This window comes from Micromesistius poutassou (genome assembly GCF_964030765.1).
Source record: "Micromesistius poutassou genome assembly, chromosome: 13".
In the NCBI taxonomy this organism is placed as follows: Eukaryota; Metazoa; Chordata; class Actinopteri; order Gadiformes; family Gadidae; genus Micromesistius; species Micromesistius poutassou.
In genome coordinates, this window is record NC_140283.1 from 17274753 (window position 1) to 17294363 (window position 19611).

At 49.3% G+C, this 19611-nt stretch overlaps 1 protein-coding gene across 1 annotated transcript in view; it reads left to right on the top strand.

Annotated features, from left to right (window-relative positions):
• Positions 1-202: 202 nt before the first annotated feature.
• prickle1a (prickle homolog 1a) overlaps positions 203-19611 on the top strand; it is a gene marked incomplete at its 3' end in the record, with an annotated part of 28686 nt that continues 9277 nt past the window's right edge. The window contains exon 1 of the mRNA XM_084477325.1: positions 203-275. The remainder of the gene's footprint in view (positions 276-19611) is intronic.

Below are 19611 nucleotides of genomic sequence, written 5' to 3' on the forward strand. Positions count from 1 at the left end.
CGCTCATGCCGTTCTGCTGCTGGGAGTCCACAGTGCACACACTGAGATGCTGTGAGGCAGTTTGTAGGTGAACTCAACCTAGACTTATTCTGCCTAGCCGATGTAGCAACACCCTCACGTTACATTAATTTATCCTGCAGTGCTTGGAAGATTTCTCTGTTTTTTCTCCATCTCTGGACGTTTGTCACCGTATGCCGATGAGACGCGGCGTGAAGAGTTTCTTCTGCTCAGGAATATCGCTTCTGGATATCGTTTCCACTGCAACTCAACACCGGGTGAGTGGAGAAGGTTTAAACACACCGCTGTAAGAACAGTGTATAGTTTACTGTTTTAACACGCTGCAAGTGCAGCTTTGTTACTGTTCCGTCCGAAGTTAACAGTGTAAAGTTTTGTGTGTGTGCGTGTGTGTGTGTGTGAAGGGTGTTTGTTTGTGGGGGAAAAAACCCGATGGTTTATCCTGCAGTGTTTTTCCCTATTGCATTAGATGACTTTTGACTTAAGCCAACTTAAGTCACACTTTCTCTTTTGCTTAAACTAAGAAACGTGGTGAGGGAGCGTGGGGCGTGCGGCGGGGAGTTCAGGCCCCCCGCGGGGCTCCAGATGCACGGCCTCAGCTGTCGCCTGTCACTGGGGTGACAACTGGCAGTGGCACCCCCTGACTTGTCTGCCCGCTATCCCGTTCCAAGTAGTCGGGATTAATGTATGGACTCAAGCACCCGGACCGTGTTGAGTGAGCGGGGCACTTGTCCCACAACACCGCGCTGACACACATGAGGAATGCCCAGCAGCCACTCTCCGGGTTAGACTGTGATGGATACGGTGTGATGGGAGCTTTAGGGGGTGAATGGTAAACGGACTGTATTTATACAGCGCTTTTCTAACCAGTGGCCACTCAAAGCGCTTTACAATATTGCCTAACATTCACCCATTCACACACTGACGGCGGTGTCAACCATGCAGGGCGACAGCCAGCTCGTCGGGAGCAGTTAGGGTGAGGCGTCTTTTTCAAGGACTCCTCGACGCTCAGCTAGGGGAGCCGGGGATCGAACCAGCGACCTTCCGGGCACCAGCAAATCCACTCTACCTCCTGAGCCACATGCCGCCCAGTTTGCTTACCCTGTCGAGGCGTCCGAATCATCACTGCGGATAGGCCCAGTGAGCCCGCATTTTGACAAAGGGTTAAAGTATTGGGAATAAGTTGCTGCGTTGTTAGTTTAGTTGTTTCATTATTATTTTTTAAAGTGAGGCGTATTTTCCCTTTAGGAGACCGGGAGAAGATAAGCCAACATAAACACACGCCATTCAACCCTGTTTATGTTCTCTCGTCGTGGGGTCTTTAACGTGTGACAGACCCCCTTCATCGGGGAGAGTGGGGTGAAATGGCACAAATGGGCCCGGCTTGCAATCTGTCACTGTGTCCACAGCTGAGGGGGGTGGTGGGGTGGGGACGGGGGTGCATGGGGAGAGAATAACAAACTGGTCTAGGAGCTCAGCCCAAAGACCCCACTTGCAACTATACTTTTGCACAACCTCACTGCAGAGCAATTTCTTACAAAGTCATCAAGGAATAGAAAAAAGTGATACTTATATCCCTCTCTCTGTTTAATTGGCCTATTGCATTCGTATTTTTTTAAGTATCAAGATTTAATTTAATTAGTTCATACGTGCCGTAACGATTTATACTCATTTAGTGTTCATTTAAGTGCATATTACACGAACAAATAAACCAAAATGGGTATTTTGGTATGATAGCCAATGCTGGGAGAAACTTTACAAATCGATGTGCTGCTGTCCCCTAGTGGCGGAAATGCGTCAAGTCACACGAACGGGAACACTACAAATTATATAATGACATGGTAAAGTCATTATAACAACAGCTGAAAACACATGGCATGAAATAGTTGATGCCAGGAAATATCATATATATATATATATATGATTCCCACTATATGGACATCATGTGCAGACCTATTATTGTTATATTTCCGAATTACAGTGCTTTGGTCTGGGTCTGAATTCATGAAGTTATTTTCAGTATGTTGATTAACTAAAGTCTCAGAGATTTTTTTAATAATACACAAGATTTACTTCCCAGCTGTGGAAACCTCAATGTTTAAAAGATGTGGCAGGCAAGACAAACAGTGTGACGGGACTTGGCCTATACTCTGTGTGCATAAATCCTCTATTGTTAATATACAATTATTTATAGACTAATAATTTAGGAGTGGCTATGAGATCTTGTTTGAAACGGCTTTAGCTGTCACGCAGCGCTTGCTCATGTCTTATTACCGTGTTCTCATCTCCAGACTCACATCCCTCTGAGCTAGATGTGTGCGGAAGAATAAAAGGCATATTCAATGAAATGACATGAAGACATCCAACCGGAGCTGTGGAAAGTGTTGAGTCTGCCGTTGACCACCTTGGAGCTTCAGATCTCCAGCTCGTTAAACGGAACCATGTGCAGATGGTTTGTTTGTGGCATTTAGACGTCCATTGTTGTAACTCTGCTCTGGGATTAAGTCCTGGAGCCGTCTGGCAGGGGTCTGCTTATTCTTCTGCGCACCTCAACACCAGCCAGCCAGCCAGCCAGCCAGCCAGCCAGCCAGCCAGCCAGCCAGCCAGTCAGCCAGCCAGCCAGCGAGTGCCTTAGACAGAGAGGCTGGTTTCACAACATTAGCGGCCTTTGTGAGCCTTCAAGTTGCTGGGCTCCTGACACACTGGGAGGCGTGGGTCACACGTGAAGCCAGCCAGACATGCACCGAGGTGTGTGTGTGTGTGTGTGTGTGTGTGTGTGTGTGTGTGTGCGTGCCGTGTGCGTGTGTATACTCGCGCGTGAGCGTGTTTGCTGCATCTAGATGTAAGTGCCATTAATCGGGGAACACAGAAAAAAAACGGAACGTCGTCATTGCCTGTCTTTGCTTATCTGTATTCATGCACATTCATAGCGCACACGCGTCTATATGTGTGTGCATGTCCGCCCCCCCCCCCCCCCCCCCCCCTCCCCACACACACTTGTGTGTATACGTCGTTTACCACTGTTGATTCTAAAAAGGCACTGTGGCACTGAAATGTACACAGAGCCCTGTTTGTGCAGCGAGGCCGGCATGAATCACCCGGAGCGTCTGTGTAAATCGCCAGGCAAAGCCAAACACTCTGTCAGCCTTTTATCCCCCTTCGTCGCGGCAGCTCGGGCACTCGCCAGCAGCCCGGGGGGGTGGTGGGGGGGCTAAAAGCAGCAGCAGCAGCAGCAGCAGCGCCGGACAGCCAGGGCCGTGGCTGCTGTGTGTCAGTAGGAAGGACGTCAAGGGGAGGCCTGTCTTTCACTGGCCTGCGACTGGAAGGGATGGGACACCGCACCGGGAGAGACTTGGTCCGTGGAGGAACAGGGAGAGAGAGAGAGAGAGAGAGAGAGAGAGAGAGAGAGAGAGCCACCGACTTGGAAACAGTTTGTGGTATGCTGGCAACAGGGTGGCTAGAAATGTGGCTGTTCTAAACACCGGTGGTCCTCTGCCTCTCAGGGGGATCATAGAGGGATGTGCTCAACAGAGCCACGGCCGCGGCTGTTAGCCCGAGTCGCGACGAGACGTCCGAGAACCAACCGCCAAGGCCGGCCGGCCGGCGCTGATGTCTGGGGAAGAGGAGGGGTTTCCTGACCTTCGTGTCGTTTTCGTTTCTTTTAACACCGTCCTGTAAAGCCACACCACCACCATGACCGCCGCCACCACCACCACCACCACCGCCACCGCCGCCACCGCCCTGTATGGCTCAGACATGCCTTCAGACGGGCGGGATCCGCCCCACACATTGAATCCACATGCCGGGCACAACCTGAGCAGCAATTAAAGGTAGTTAGCGATGTTGCGCTCGGAGGCACGGGCTGGTTCATTAGGAAGGGTGAGGGGAGATGATAACTGTGGTGATAATGATGATGTTAGTGCAAAACAGGCTTGGCATACACACACACACACACACACACACACACACACACACACACGTCAGGTTTTAATGCCACGCCAGAGCTGGGCTAACCACACGCGGCGTAATTGTGGGGTCCAACCGTAAGACCTCCGCGATGATGAAAGTCGTGCTTTACACACACGCACACACACCTACTCTCGTGCACACACACACACACGCACACACACACACACACACACACACAGATAGACATTCAGACACACACACACACACACACACACACACACACACACACACACACACACACACGGTCATGCCCCTCATCACTCACATGGATTCCCTGAACTGGTGACGGACTGAGTGCGTCATAATCACATATACAGTACAGTACAGTGTGTAGACCGAATACGGGATCATTATCAGAGAATAGCAGATGTTAAAACACAAACATGTATGGGCAGCGGTGACCCCCAGGGGTACGGGCATTTGGAAAATGGATTTGACCCGCCCTGACACGGACCGGGCTGGGCTCAGCAGGCTGACTTTGATTTCCCCACATCTACACACAAACGCTTTTGGAAACATATCCAGATCTATGTACACAATCACATACAGACAGAGAGTGAGAGTGAGAGTGAGAGAGAGAGAGAGAGAGAGAGAGAGAGAGAGAGAGAGAGAGAGAGAGAGAGAGACAGAGACAGGGAGAGAATGAGAAAGAGACGGAGATAGGGAGAGAGAGAAAGTGAGCGAAACAGAGACAGGGAGAGAGCGAGAAAGAGAGACGGAGATAGGGAGAGAGAGAAGGAGAGTGAGAGACAGAAAGGGAGAGAGAGAGACAGAGAGAGGGGAAGAGAGAGACAAAGAGGGAGAGGAAGAAAGACAGAGAGGGGGAGAGACAGAGAGAGAAAGAGACAGAGAGGAAGAGAGCATGAGAGAGTGAGGGAGGGTGAGGGAGACATTATCCTGATAAAGCTATTCAGGAGAGCTGCTCATTTCCCCGGCGCACTGCAGGGGATTCAGCTTTCCAGACCCCTGGCTCAAAGTATGCAGCACCATTAGCCCCCAACTCCCTTTCCTGAGTGTGTGTGTGTGTGTGTGTGTGTGTGTATGTGTATGTGTCTGTGTGTTTCAGTGTGTGTTTGTGTGTGTGTGTGTGTGTGTCTCTCTCTCTCTGTAGACCTGTTGGCATTGTCGACGGGTGTTGAGGCGGCATGGGAGATAGTGGGGAGGGGAGGTGAGAGGGGAGATGCTAGGGAGGGGAGAGGGGGGAGTCAGCTGGGATGGATGACGAGATAAAGGTCACACTGGTTTATAAATGGACTGGGCCGAGCCGTGGATTGCCTAGCGATATTTCCGTGGATTTATTATCTTTCGCCCGGTTTAAGCAGGGGTTGCTACAGTCTGTTGTACGCGGTCCATGGTGTTTAACCTGAAATCCTGTTATACATGGGTGTTTGCACAGTTCGGTATCAGCGCTGTGCACCTCGGCTTGAGTCCTGAGCCAACAGTCAGTAAATCCTCAAACGTTGGGTGTGTAATCGCTGCAACAGATTTTGTTATGTGACTCGTTGGAATAGATCCTCAGACTATTAACAGGAAAGAAAAACACATTACTTGTCTCATAATCGCCTCCTCTAGGGAGTCTCAAGTATAACTTTCGTCCCAGTTGTGGACAGTATTTGTCAAACACTATCCCCTTCCACTGTTGACATATAATAGATTTTTAACCCAGTGTTCTGCCGTGTTATAACTGCTCATTGTACATCCCTTCCTACACACTGATACTTACTGAAACTTGGTCTCAATGCAATAAAGTTTAATTTAACCTAACGCGTTCATGAATGTTCATGAATTTGATTGAAGCTGCTCCAGCACACCTCTTCGGTGAGTGAAACAAATCCTCATGCTCAGCAGAGATCTAACAGCCTTCACGGAAGGGATTTGTTCATCAACTGGGTGGGGCTACGAGGGCTGAGCAGCCTTATCATCGGCTGGATGTGTTGTTCCAGCGGCGGTGGTGGTGGTGGTGGTGGTGGTGTCCCTGGGTTAGTTATAGCAGCCACTTCAGCCTCCCGGTGTAGTGGCTTCTGACCGGCTGCTACTTTTAATTTGTATGTTCCTTATTAAGTCCTGAATAATATCTATTTCATATCATATCATTTGTTTTTACACGTTTTTTTTGTGTTGGGTGTATTCAAGGGAATCAAATTCATGAATTCATTCATAAAAAAATCAATCAAATCAACTCAAGCTCAGGCACCAGAGCAGCATTGTCCCTTCCCCCTTTTCCATTTCCTACGTGCAACAACATTTATCTTTCCTATTAAAGGCCTTGGGCCACATCTGTAATCATAGTCCCTGTCCCGGTGAAGGTGGACGCAGGAACAGGGCCAGGCTGCAGGTGGGTCAATATTGACCCAGAGCCACTGAGTTAGATACAGTCCCTAGCAGCCTAACAATAGCCCCACTGAGTGGACAGAGCGGGGGTTCGTATGGCCGGCACAACCTCTACTACTGCCGTGACGGGGTGCCTGCGAAAGGGCAAATGAAAGAGGCACGCATTTGTTTGCTAGGCTCATATTCTCTTCCTGTGTTGGGGTGGCTTCCAAAAGAATGACGAAACCTTAGAAAAACACAAAGAGGAGAGGCCGACCACATGTGTGCATTGTTTGAGTGGCGCACGTGTGTGTGTGTGTGTGTGTGTGTGTGTGTGTACATTTGTGTGTGTGCATGTGTGTGTGTGTGTGTGTGTGTGAGCGCGCGCGTGTGGTCGGTGTGTGTATGCGTGTGTGTGTGTGTGCACAACTTTGTATTGGTGTGTGTGTGTGTGTGTGTGTGTGTGTGCACGTGTGTCTGTACAGTTCTAGTGAAAAAGTCCACTTCAGCAAAGTTCGACGATGAAAAAAAATGAACGGCATCGAACGTCACTTAATAATGCGGATAAAAAAAGACACCACATCTATAGCGTGACTCTCGAACAAACACACAGACCCACAAACACTTTGTTCCACCGCTCTGGTGACAAGGACCGAGCGACCCCCGTCACGTGCTAACCTTATCCCCAGACATGTTGATTGAAAACACTTAGTTGTCAGTAATGACCCCGGCGCTATGAGCTCCAGGAATAACAGCGAGCCGCTAAGCGGGGCTGGATATACAGGCCCGGCCTGCTAAGAATAACAGGCTCCCAGCGCAGCACATGCCACCTCCTAATCACCCCCCGGCCTGCCCTGATGGACCTCTGCTGCCGGCCTCAGGCCTCTGCAGGGGACGGCTGGCATCTGGGACACACACTTGTGCAACACACACACACACACACACACACACACACACACACACACTTGTGCAACACACAAACACACACACACACACACACACTTGCATGTGCACGTACGCACACGTGTACAGAAACACATGCACACACACATGGACAGGAACCCCCCCTGCACACACACACACACACATACACATACACACACACACACACACACACACACACACGTGCAACACACAAACACACACACACACACTTGCATGTGCACGCACGCACACATGTACAGAAACACACACGCACACACACATGGACAGGAACCCCCCCGCACACACACACACACACACACACACACACACACACACACACACACATTTGTGTGTTCACATACACACAGACACACACACACACACACACACACATGCATGAGCACACACACATATACACACACACATAAGATACGGGCACACAACCGCACACACATATATCATATATACAATACACAAGTGATTCACAAGTGATGTGAAGCACTATATCTCACTTTATCTCTACAAATGCAACAAACTCAACTAAAACTAAACGTCTGAGGTGTTGGAGGCTAGCTTCAAACCAGCTAGCCTTTGTTTGTGTCCTCAGTCCATAGCCAGCTGTTTGGGGGGGGGGGGGGGGGGGGGGGCACGGCAGGGCCATAAGGACCCCCCCGTCCATGGCCACGGTCAACAGTGTCTGGCCCTGCTCAGCCAGCCAGTGTCCAGTCGGACGTCCCAGCCACTCAGCCTTGGCTCTCATAATAATAATGTGGAATAAAGGAGGAGGGGAGGGTGGGAGGGAAGGAGGGGGAGGGAGTGAGGGGAGGGAGGGAGGACCATGACTCCTGGCGTCTTCTCACCCTCGACTACACCACCCCTCTCCATTCTGTCTCGGGGACCCTTAGCCACACAAAGAGGTGAAGGGGTCAACTGCATCAAAAAGTATAATGGACGGGGGGAGGAGGAGAAGAGGTGGTGTGGGTGTGTGTGTGTGTGTGTGGGTGTTGGGGGGGGGGGTCATTTTCAGTTTTTTAACTGCCACCTTAATGACTTAAATTGTGTCCCATTAAGCAGGGACTGGGGTGGATCATCCCCACTCGGCGGAGTCCCAGTTTCCCTGTGTGCGGTGCCAGTGGAGCATGCGTTTCATTAGAGCGCTCCAAAGGGACTGTTCCTCCAGGAATGTTAATCATTAGTGGGACCCTGGCCGGAGCAGCTCCTAACTGTTTCTGAGTATTGTTAGATTCCATGGTTTCCCCTTTTGAAGCCTCCACTGCTCGGCTAAACGCTTCCATGTGTGTAAAACTGCCAGGTTTTATTTTTTGAGTTTTTTTTTTTTTTTTGAACTTGACTACGGCATCTTTGTGTGTTCCTCTCTGCTCTGCTAACAACCCGCTCAGAGCGCTCGTGTCAGTGTCTCGGCGTCGTTCGTTGTTTGGTCTTGATTTGTCCATATGTTTATCTCGAGGCTGACCGAACGCACAGGAAACGAGACCCTTTGTACCTCGGAGAAGACCGACGCGTTGAACTCCAGAGTTTACCCCGAGCGACAGGCCCACATGTGAAACGTTTCTGAAAGTATTCTCAACGACACGTACGCTCTGGTCTAGAGAGGGCCGGGACCACGTTCGCTAAGCAACACTTTGACAGCTTCAATATTTATGAAGAATATGGCTTTTAGAAATGAATGGAAAATCCCCAAATCCCCAAAATACAAGGCAGAAAAAAAGTTAGACCACACATGAAAGCGTCGATTTTGACAGTGTGTAGTGTGAGAAGCAGCCCATTCATGGCTATGCTGTGTGTCTGTTTGTGTGTGTGTGTGTGTGTGTGTGTGTGTGTGTGTGTGTGTGTGTGTGTGTGTGTGTGGATGTGTGTGTGTGTGTGCATGCGTGGGTGCGTGCGTGTGTGTGTGTGTGTGTGTGTGCATGCGTGGGTGCGTGTGTGTGTGTGTGTATGTGTTTGCGCGCGCATGTGTGTGTGCACGCGCGTGTGTGTGTGTGTGTCTGTGTGTCTGTGTGTGCGTGTGTGTCTAGAGTGCCACGGGCCTTTGTTGAGTTATAGTGTCCTCAAATAAAAAAGGGGGCTTCCTCTCTGAAAGTGCCCCAGGGGCTGTGAACCCTCAGCTTCCAATTGTTTCCAATGAGCTCCTGCTTTTACAACTAGGTGAGAGGGAGTCATGCCCGGGCTGAGTTACGGTGAACGGTCTGCTCTGTACCTTGACAGACATCTCAGAAATCACCACAGGGACTACAGTGGAGTGCTGGTGTGTGACATGAAGATCATGAAGAATCTTTCTCCGCTGAAGGAGAGGGATTTTGCTTTTTTCTGTTAGACATTGTTATAGGTTATAATAGGGGTCTACTTGGATGTGAAGCCATGCTATTTCAAACAGTGTATACCTTTGGAGACTGGTGTTTAGTGTATGGATTTATACAATTCTAGTCTAAAATAGTATAGCCTTCAAAGTAGCTTGGAGATCACAGGGAACCTTATTTCCCTAATAGCCACCCATCCTCGCAGTTAACTCAACTCATTGTGTCATTCCCAATGCCTCATCCTTTGAGGAACACATGGTCTTCCCATCGAGGTCAAGTGCCAAGTGGGAATGCCTTTACTGTTTCATTCCAGTAAATTCAATTTGTCAGAAAGTGTCAGAAAGCGTTGGCTATAAGCTCTCTTTGGCGTGTCGGTGTGAAACTGTAAAAAGAGGGGTTACCAGAGGGTGAGGTGGGCTAACAAGGCCTCGGTCTGGCCTGGTTTTGTCAGCACCAATCTCACTAAGTCAATACCAATGCACCCACCGCTCCACCAATTGACCTTTACTTCTTTCTTTGAAAGCGTCCAAAAAGGGGGATTGTTGTTACAGTGGAGCGAACGGCCTTTACTGCCTTTATGGCCGAGGGCTTTTGTTGGCCCTGTGTCCTGCTAATACCCGCTGGCAAGTCATTTGACTCTTTTTTTTTTTTTTTAATGATCAGGTCGCTCACAAACCAATGGGTGCTATTCTCACCAATGACCCCCAATGACAGTAAATGGTTGCATATTGTAGTGCTGGTATGGGAGGTGGATGACTGACCTTACCTCAGCCCTCCCTCTTCTCCAGGGCTAAAGCTATAGGGCTCAGAGCCCAAGCTCACACACAACATAAGCTAATGTTAGCCAACACTTCTCCATCACACTCCTTCTATTAACGGCCCACTCCACCGGAACTTTGTTTTGGCACCAACCTGGTACATTCTGGGCGAAGCCTTACTGCAATAAATCTCTTTCGTAGTTATTGCTTTAAAAATACTTAAATATAATTGTAATATCGTAAACACCACATGATTTAAGGAAAGGCGTGCATATACTTGGATCATCTCGGTCATTCCTAATCTGCAACTAGTGAGCGTTACGTGGTCAAACAAAGTCGTGAACTCCAATCCTCCAAAGGAGAGAAAAACGTTAGCAACCTGAGGGTGATAACTGAAAGATGAAGCTCATTGACCATGAGGTATTGCAGCCTTAAAAAAAAAAACTTGATCGTGGCTTCCCACCCGTCCCGGCGCTGGTTTTTAAAGAGAGAGGGAGAGCGAGTTTGGACTGAGAGAAGAATGCGGTTTTATCGCGGCGACGGCAAACACTCCCTCCTGTCGCTGCGCGGTCAGTCCTGTGTCAGGACACGCCGGGGCGCCGGGGGGGGACCCAGTGGCTCACCCCGCTGTGTGTTTTTATTTATTTACTTCTTCTTTTACAGCGGTCACAAGGTGTAGACCAGGTGTGAGGTGCTGTTCAGGTCGTTGCGGCTCTGACAGGCCAGCGGGCCGTAAAGCCTCGGGGAGCAGAGATTTATGGGTCATCTGGTGCTCCCCGCGGGGGTCAGGGGTCAGGGATATTTCACAACTATCTTAGGCATACCGTGAACTGTGAAACAAGAGAGACGCCTAACAATAGAAGTGGCACGTCGTCAGCGAGGGGACGCTGGCTGTTTTACGCCGGCAGTCCACCGCTGAGCTGCCAGGCCTCTCTGTTGTAGCAACAGTAACCACCTTGTATAGCAGGTCTTTCTCTCCCTCGCCAGAGTGCGTTTCCAGTTGGCTTTGGCGGAGATTGTTATTATCATTATTTATTTTTAATTACGAGACCAGAGTTTGAATCTAACTTGGATGCAGAATTGAGTTTGATACCGGCCTTTCCCAAATTAAAGTATGACAGCTGCATACAAGTACCTCTTAACATGCTTCAGAACATTAAAGACTAAAACACAATTCCCAAATAAGTGCATCATGCAATCAAGGAACTCTCTCACAAGCACCGCTCTGCAGTTATCACAAACACAGGCACACACACACACACACACACACACACACAGAAACAAGTAACTTGTAAAGCCGGTACAATTGTTTAAGGTAGAGAAACTCTGGAATGACAGATACTGAGGCCAGTGAGCAGACCGGAGTGTCCCCATCAGTGAGGTGTCAGACCTTCATTCATTCAGTGGGTGGTTGTTTCCCCGCTAAGTTTCACTAATATACTCATTTGTTCCTGCATTAACCTTGAAAGGTGCCTGTAATGTGCGATTTGCAGGTGCCATTCACGGATGTGGATTGGTCCGTTTAGAACAGAGTGGACCTGTTTATCGTCTTCCCCTTCCAATACACTAACTTTGTCAAAAGTAATAACCATGAGAAAACATGGTTACAACAAAATATTCACCCTGTCATAAAACTTTGACAAGTTTCGTCTGACCTGATACTAGCCGTCAGCAATTAAGTCAATAAGTCAAGTGTATTTATTTTACCTTTCATACAGGTCAAACGTGACCGAGTGCTTTACATCAATCAAACAGATAAAACACAGACAACCATCAAAATGCAAAACAAACATAGCGCTACCAAAAGTCTTTCTAAAAACATGAGTCAAACATTGTCAACTATTGTCAAAGTTAGTTATTTTTGTGTTGACTTGGGTCCCCCCCCCCCCATAGGCAGGATGTTGTGTGGCCCCTCCCCTCTAAGACTTGCTAATGGAGTACAGTGCCCGGTCTTTTGGGCCGACACAAAGGCTTGTGGTGAGTGGGGGCTCCTACTGTGAACAGGCCTCCCCTCTCCCTGGCCTTGGCTGCTACAATGGCTTTGTGGCAGTGAGCTCGCAGACACACACACACACACACACACTAACCCATACACATACATGCAAGAACGCACACACACACACACACACACACACACACACACACGCACACACAGAAAGCATGCACACTTTGACGAACACCTACACACATACATCTTCAGACGTACACACCTTCAGATACACACACTCACACACACACACACACACACATACACACACACACACACACACACACACACACACACACACACACATACATACAGAAACCATGCACACACACACACACACACACACACACACACACACACACACACAAAAACACCTTCAGACACACACACACACACACACACATACACTCGGACGTCATCCCTGCTCACATTTAAAAATTAAACAAGACTGTAAACATGTTGATCTGGACATCCTCGTAAAAACGCAACGCTTTGTCTCCGAGCCTCAGCACATGGGAGCCCTCAGCTGGATCAACACGGCTCTGAAAGACGGGGCGCATGCATGCGTACGGCGGCTCCTAAACGCCACAGTGTCTTCTATAAAGCTGACCCCCGTTGTAAAGAAAGCAACCAGAGGAGAACACAAAAGACCAGCCAAGGTGTGAGTGTCCGGAGTTTGACCCGGAACGGTGGCTTTTGTTTTCACAGACAACAGGAAGAGCCTCACCTTCTGACATTCCTGGCGAGGTGAAGGAGAGGCAGAGGTCAAACGCCCGCCCTCTGGCCTACCCCTGCCCGGGGGTCTGGAGCAGACCGGACTCGTGTACAGACAGAGAGGGGCTGAGTGGACGTGACGCAGGCCGGGACAGTGGGGACCGCAGCGCCGATATATCTCTGGTCTTTTTCATGCCAGTGAATGGTCTCCTTTTGCCAATAAAGCTTTTAGGTTACAGACAGAGACAGAGAGCGTGTCCTAAAGCGCATTGTTGTCGCCGTAACCGTTTTGTTTTTGCGGATTTTAAAATGAATTGGATGGATTGCAGTTCATGCATTTTGATTCCTGCGATTAAAAATTCAGATACAAATACTGCGAGCATTACAGCATTGCTGACCTGACTGTCAACCTCCCCAAGCGGGGCCGACTGCTTTGTATAAAGCTTTTTTTTCAGATGGGATTCATATGGTCACAGACCAGAAGCTTATCTCATTACAAAAGCCTGGTGGACATCCATGGCGACTATAGTCAACAGTCTGGGATTATCAGAGATAGATCCAGGATCTCCCTGGGGCCCGGGGGCTGATTTTCATACCGAACACATGGCACATTTTGGCTTTGGACTACAGCCTTAATTCAGCAAGCACCAATCTGTGGCTGTTTGTGTTGCATGATTTCTCCACACATTCACACATTGGACGAGAAGTGTAACCCAGAAGGCTCAAACCGTTGGTGCTCACCACCAGCTTCCCCACATCTTCACCGCTGTAGCTAGGGAGGTGTGAAGAGTAGGAGGTGATGGAGGGAAGGAAGGAAAGGAAGCAGTGGTGGGCAGAGGGACAGAGGGAGGGAGGCTGTCGTATGAAAGCATGAGAATAACTAGAGGATGACTGTGCGGTAAGAAAACCGGATGCCCCCCCATCCGCTGACTGATTTCTTAAGCGTGGCGGTCTCTCTGGTTCTCTACGTGTGAAGTTTGAGGGGAGGGGTGACCGGAGGGGAGATCAAACCTCACCCTGCCATGACTGGCTGGGCTGGGGTTAAAGAGGGCCAGGCTGGGGTTAAGAGGGCGGGGCCTACGAGGTGAGGGGAAGGGGGGGGAGGCGGAGTCATAGGGGAGTAAAGAGTAGGATGGCCATCTGGTTGGGCTCATCATCAACACACACAAACACACACACACACACACACACACCCACACCAATGGACACACACACACTGAGCTCTGGCACACACACCTCCCAGGTTTTCAACGTCTCAGTGTTGATATGGGCCGGAGCTGTGCTGACAAACCCTGCGAGTGAGGACTGTGAGCTAGTGTCCTGGATTTAGACCTGAGGAAACAGGCAGACTCAGAGAGAGAGAGGCAGGGAGACAGAGAGACAGAGCCAGAGAGAGAGGGAGGAAGATACTGAAGGCATGGATTCACGGGGCTGAAGCAGCATCTAGGACTGGATTTTAGTGGGTGACCAGAAGCTTTTTGTGGAGCGGCTTGCGTTGGGAGGCTTCTCCTGCACTGAGGTAAGAGGCAGCACTGGGCTGTGGGGACACGGCTGCAGCAGACGTAATCTAGTTTGCATTGGAATGTGGAAGCGAGTCTGGAATACTGCAGTGCTAGGAGTCACAGAGTTTGAGTGTACTGTGAAGGAACAAGCCTTTAAAACAGAGGATGGTTCAAGTTAATGCTGACAGTAAATGCATGAAGTTATTTGTTAATGTTGCCATTTTTTTTTTACATATTCAACCTTTAATATTTTTTACCTTTTTTTGTATCTTTATGTTGCAGATTGCGTAATTGTTTTAACACGTTTCTGTATTTTATTTAAAGATCTGAACTCAATGTCAAGGCACTCATGCCATGTTGTTGAGGCAATGTAGATATAAATGGGTCCCAAATGTCTGATATCAATCGTGTGACAGCATCACACATGCAGTAGATGCAGGTGGTCTCTCTCTCTCTCTCTCTCTCTCTCTCTCTCTCTCTCTCTCTCTCTCTCTCTCTCTCTCTCTCTCTCTCTCTCTCTCTCTCTCTCTCTCTCTCTCTCTCTCTCTCTCTCTCTCTCTCTCTTCTATCTCTCTCTCTTTGAGTGGATGTCACTCACTCTCAATTCGCTGTTGTTGAAAATGTCCATTCACTCGCCCAATTGTTGATTCCCAGATCATGATAACAATGTAGGCTCCCATCAAATCAATGATAGCTGGGCCCTTTTCTTCTCATGAACATTTCGAACCAGTGATTCATCCCAAAATGACTCAAGAGAACGACGTATTGATGCTCAAACTAGAAGAGGCCCAGACTTTTTGAACAGGAAGTCTTGTTTTCTCCTTAAGTCTCCTATCCAGCGGGCAGGAGCCAAGTCAAACACATTGGGTGCGTCCAAACTGACACGGAGCACTGTGCTTCTCAGTGGAGTCGGTGTGTGTGTGTGTGTGTGTGACTACATTGAGGAATACAGACCCTAATTCAGACCAGAGGCTGCCCCCCTTCCCCCCACCACCGCCCACCCACCGACCCAATGCGCTCTTAAGCCAGGACTCGGGTGTCCAGATCTAGTAAGCTCAAGTTAACATAGTGTACTCACGAGTGGACTTAGAAAGTGTCCCCCACCGCTGGATTTATTGATCAGTTGGGACCTGGGCATGTGTGTGGAGTCTGCACGGGTCAGGGTTGTGTGCTCGCTATATACATTCTCAGTGTTCACCTGTGTGCCATAAAGAAATCACATTTCTTACCAGACAATATTCTCAAGTGTTGTGAATCATATTAGATAAAATAATGAGGTCCACTGGAATGATTGATGATGAGTGATGAATATTTAACCTTAAGGTGCATGAATAGGTCAGAGTGCCATGAGATGAAAGCCACATAATAGTGATAAAACAAACAAAGTACGGCAAGTGTGTGATAATGAAATCACCTGTAAATATTTTATGCACCTTTCATTCATGCCTTTTAATATGGACCCAACCAATGTAGAGAGCGGCAATAACAATTTATTAATCACACACACACACACACACACACACACACACACACACACACACACACACACACACACACACACACACTGCTTACCACATTCTCCACCCCCCTGTCCTACCACCCCACATCCACCCAGCCCACCCTCAGTACCCTCTGGCCCTGTGGGGGCAGATCACTCAGTTATGCAGGCACAGAGCTCCCAAAGCCATGTTAACAAGCACCTATACAAAAGGAGTGGGGCTGTTAAACATTCAGGACTGCAGGGGTCTAGCCAGTGTGGGAGGAGGGCAGGGGGGTGGGGGGGGGTAGCGGGGGAGAGAGAAGGTGGTGAGTCGGAGGGTGGAAGAAACTAACCTTAAAGAACCATAGGTCCCTTGTTAAGAGCCAACCATGAGACGCCGACGTAGGCGATGACTCGGTGAACGGTCAGTACAAAAGGGGAAAGTCAGCTCCACACTTTTTTTGGTATACAAGAGGTGGAGGCAACCCTTTTATTTTTCAGAGTGGAAATGAGCTGACTGACTGACTGACCTCAGGGCGGGGGAAACAATTAGCCTGTATGCAGATGTATGCTAACGCCTGCCACTTGGACATTCTTCTGAGCTCGGGCTTTGGCTGACGTGACGCATCGCCAGGCTCGGCCCGGGCATGAACACGAGCGACATGTTTGTGCGGCTGACAAAGTGTAAGGGGCCCCTTCCTGTGAGAGCGTCTGGGCTCCTGGTGGAACCTGCCTATAGTTAGCCGACCGCCACATACCCGCCCAACGTGAAACTCAAGCAGCTCTCGAAACAAGGGCACTTTTTTTTCTCCTGGGCAGGTTATTTCGGTCTCATTTGCAAGTCAATAGGGGCTAGGTGGAACCAGAGAGTGTCTTTTCTGCTCCTCGCCCTGCTGCTGAGGCCCTGGAAGACAGGTTATCTTGGTTCCTTTGCGATGCGCCCGTTAGTTTAACACAACAACATCGTCATTAGAGAGAAAGGGGAAAAAAAAAGCGTTAAAGACTTAAACAGGAGATAGAAGCGGTGCTCGTGACGGAACATGCCTTCTAGTGTATTCTCGCACAAAAGCTCCATTGTTTTGCAGACATGGCGGGCGTTATGATGGGGACGCGTTCGCGAGTCAACCAGACTCTATACTTTGTGGCACAAGGCCATTCATTAGTTCTGGACCAGCTGGGGGGGGAGAAAAACAGAAGAATCCACTTCTGCCTACAACCGCTGTAAATCATTCTCGTGTGTCAGGATCTCAAGGTTGGCAGGCTTACGAGTGGATATGCCAGTTGTTAGCATGGCATACGGCAGCTTCCCTTGTCCTTGAGGCGGGCTCAGGGTTGGCGTGTTAAGCATGGTATGTGTAGGCTAAGGCAGTAGCTATGGGCCTGCGGGACAGTTAATCATTCCCTGATTCTCCCAGGACCCCTGGCGTGCATGCCTGTGTCAGTAAGATTCCTCACGGCAGCAAGGGGAACACTGGTTACCACAGGAACATACAGCTGACTGGTGGGTTCATAGTGGGTCTTTGTCTGGTGTACGTGACATCCACAAAGACACAGACATTTTAACAGTTAGTGTCTTCTGGACGGTTGCAGGCCTGTCCATCCACGTCTGTCGGCGCAAACGTGGGCCTTCCCCTGTTTTTTATGTGCGACACAGGGCCGGCACACTCCCACAGAGACGTAGAAATGGATGGCATTCCAATACGGGGACAGCAGAGATGTTTAGAGAGGGGGGCTTCTATCACCACCACCACCACCACCATCTCCACTCTCTTGTTCTTCAAAGACTGCAGTCCGGTGCAGTCCGGGTTTTCTCAGCTGTTTCCCCTGCATCCATAGGGGGTGGAAGCCAACAAGGGGAGTAGGAGACAGGCTGTTGGGCACTGGCTCAAGGCTCCCCATTTGATCTCAGTCAGAGCCCAGTGACCCATGAGAGATGGCCACAACTGGACACACATTCAGCCTGCTCTCCGCACCATGCCTGGCCCGTGCAGCCGGGTCTCTCCGGCGGTGCAGGAAATACATTTAGGATTTCATTAGTGGTTAGGATGGGGACCTGCAGTGATTCATAACTAAGGGCCCCTGGTGGGGGGGACTTTCTGAATTGATTTGCGCCTGAACCCTTGAACTCAGTAGTGCATCGGTGGCTCATACAGCAATGGAAAGGGAAAAGGCTGAATGTGTGTTAACTGTATGGCAAATCTGAGTGGGATTATGATAATGCTGAAAGGGTATCAAGATATCAGCTCTGCCTTGTTCCAAGACCGAAAAGCTCTAATCCTCTTTACTTATCAGATATAGTCTAGTCTAGTGGCTGACTCACAGCCACCTCCATCATACCTAAGCCCTACCCGCTCCTTAATGACATGTATCTGAATTCCATAGAAGTCACTTTGGGCAAAAAACTAATCCATCTTAAAGTCAATCCGCCTTCTTTCTGCCACCAGTGGGTCACTGTGATGTCCATTATCCTCAGCATTTGTGCTAATGTGTGTGGTCAGACCCACATAGATCACAGGACTCTGTGCCAGCCTTTGATCTCTCTGCAGTACCATCCTCCCTGCATTCCCCGGTTGGTCCCCTGCTGAGGATCAGGCGAGCCTGTCCGTTTTCTCTCTCTCCATCCGTCCATCCGTCCAACCATCCCCTACCGCTCTCCCTCTTTCACCTGTTTGCCAGAGCTCCATCCGTCCCAGAGATGAAAGGATGGTCAGACATTAACAGCAGCAGGTTAGAAAACAAACAGTCCAGAAAAAGAGAGAGGGGAGGTGAATAGAGAGAGAGAGAGAAAGAGCTTGAGGACATTCCCCATATGGCAGACATAGCCACAGGGAGGCTGTTTTTGCCCAAGGCCAGCCTGGTGTTTTCACAGACCTCGAGCTCCAATAATCAAGCTATCACCCGAGCCCATGTGCCTGTGAGCCTCTCCTGGGATCCAGCCCTGCCTGGCAGGGAAGTGGGAGAGAGAAAATCAAAATAATATTCTCCTTTGGGGTGCGTGCTGGTGCCTAGTTGAAGTGTGCCAGTGTCTCGTTTCCAGGTGGAAACCAGCGTTGGCAAGGAATGTGCAGTAAACGCATCGTAACCCATGAGTGTTAATTGGTTTTTGTTTCTGCATTCGCTGTAGTTTTCCAATTTATCAGTTTAATTCTTTGTTTAAACGAGCCAGAATGTCACCTCTCGCAGCGTCAGGAATTTCTTAATGACTTCGAAATGGCCCAAAAAGCCGCAAGTGGGAAACAATTAAATTGGTGACATGCTACCATTGTGGAAATGGTAGGGTACGGTTCCCTTGATGAGGGGGCCTTTATATAGGAGATTCTTCAGCAGAGGAGGATTAAGTAAGGCTTGCTCATATGTTGTAATGGCTCCTTTCTGGGAGGCGGTTTTCGGTCCCACATGAAACAAGGCAGTGGTAGCGAGAGCTGGTTGTAAAAAACGTGCATGGGAAAGAAAATAGTAAACGAACAGATTAGGACGCTGACATAAACCGGGTCGACGTCACCGCGACTCGTCATGCTGCGGTCCTATCTCTGTTTCAATCCTTCCTCCATTTGTTCTGCTGTCTTTCTCTCCGGTTCTCCATCCATAGCTCTCATTTTCTCATAAAGTGTGAATCTCATTAAGTCATCACTCT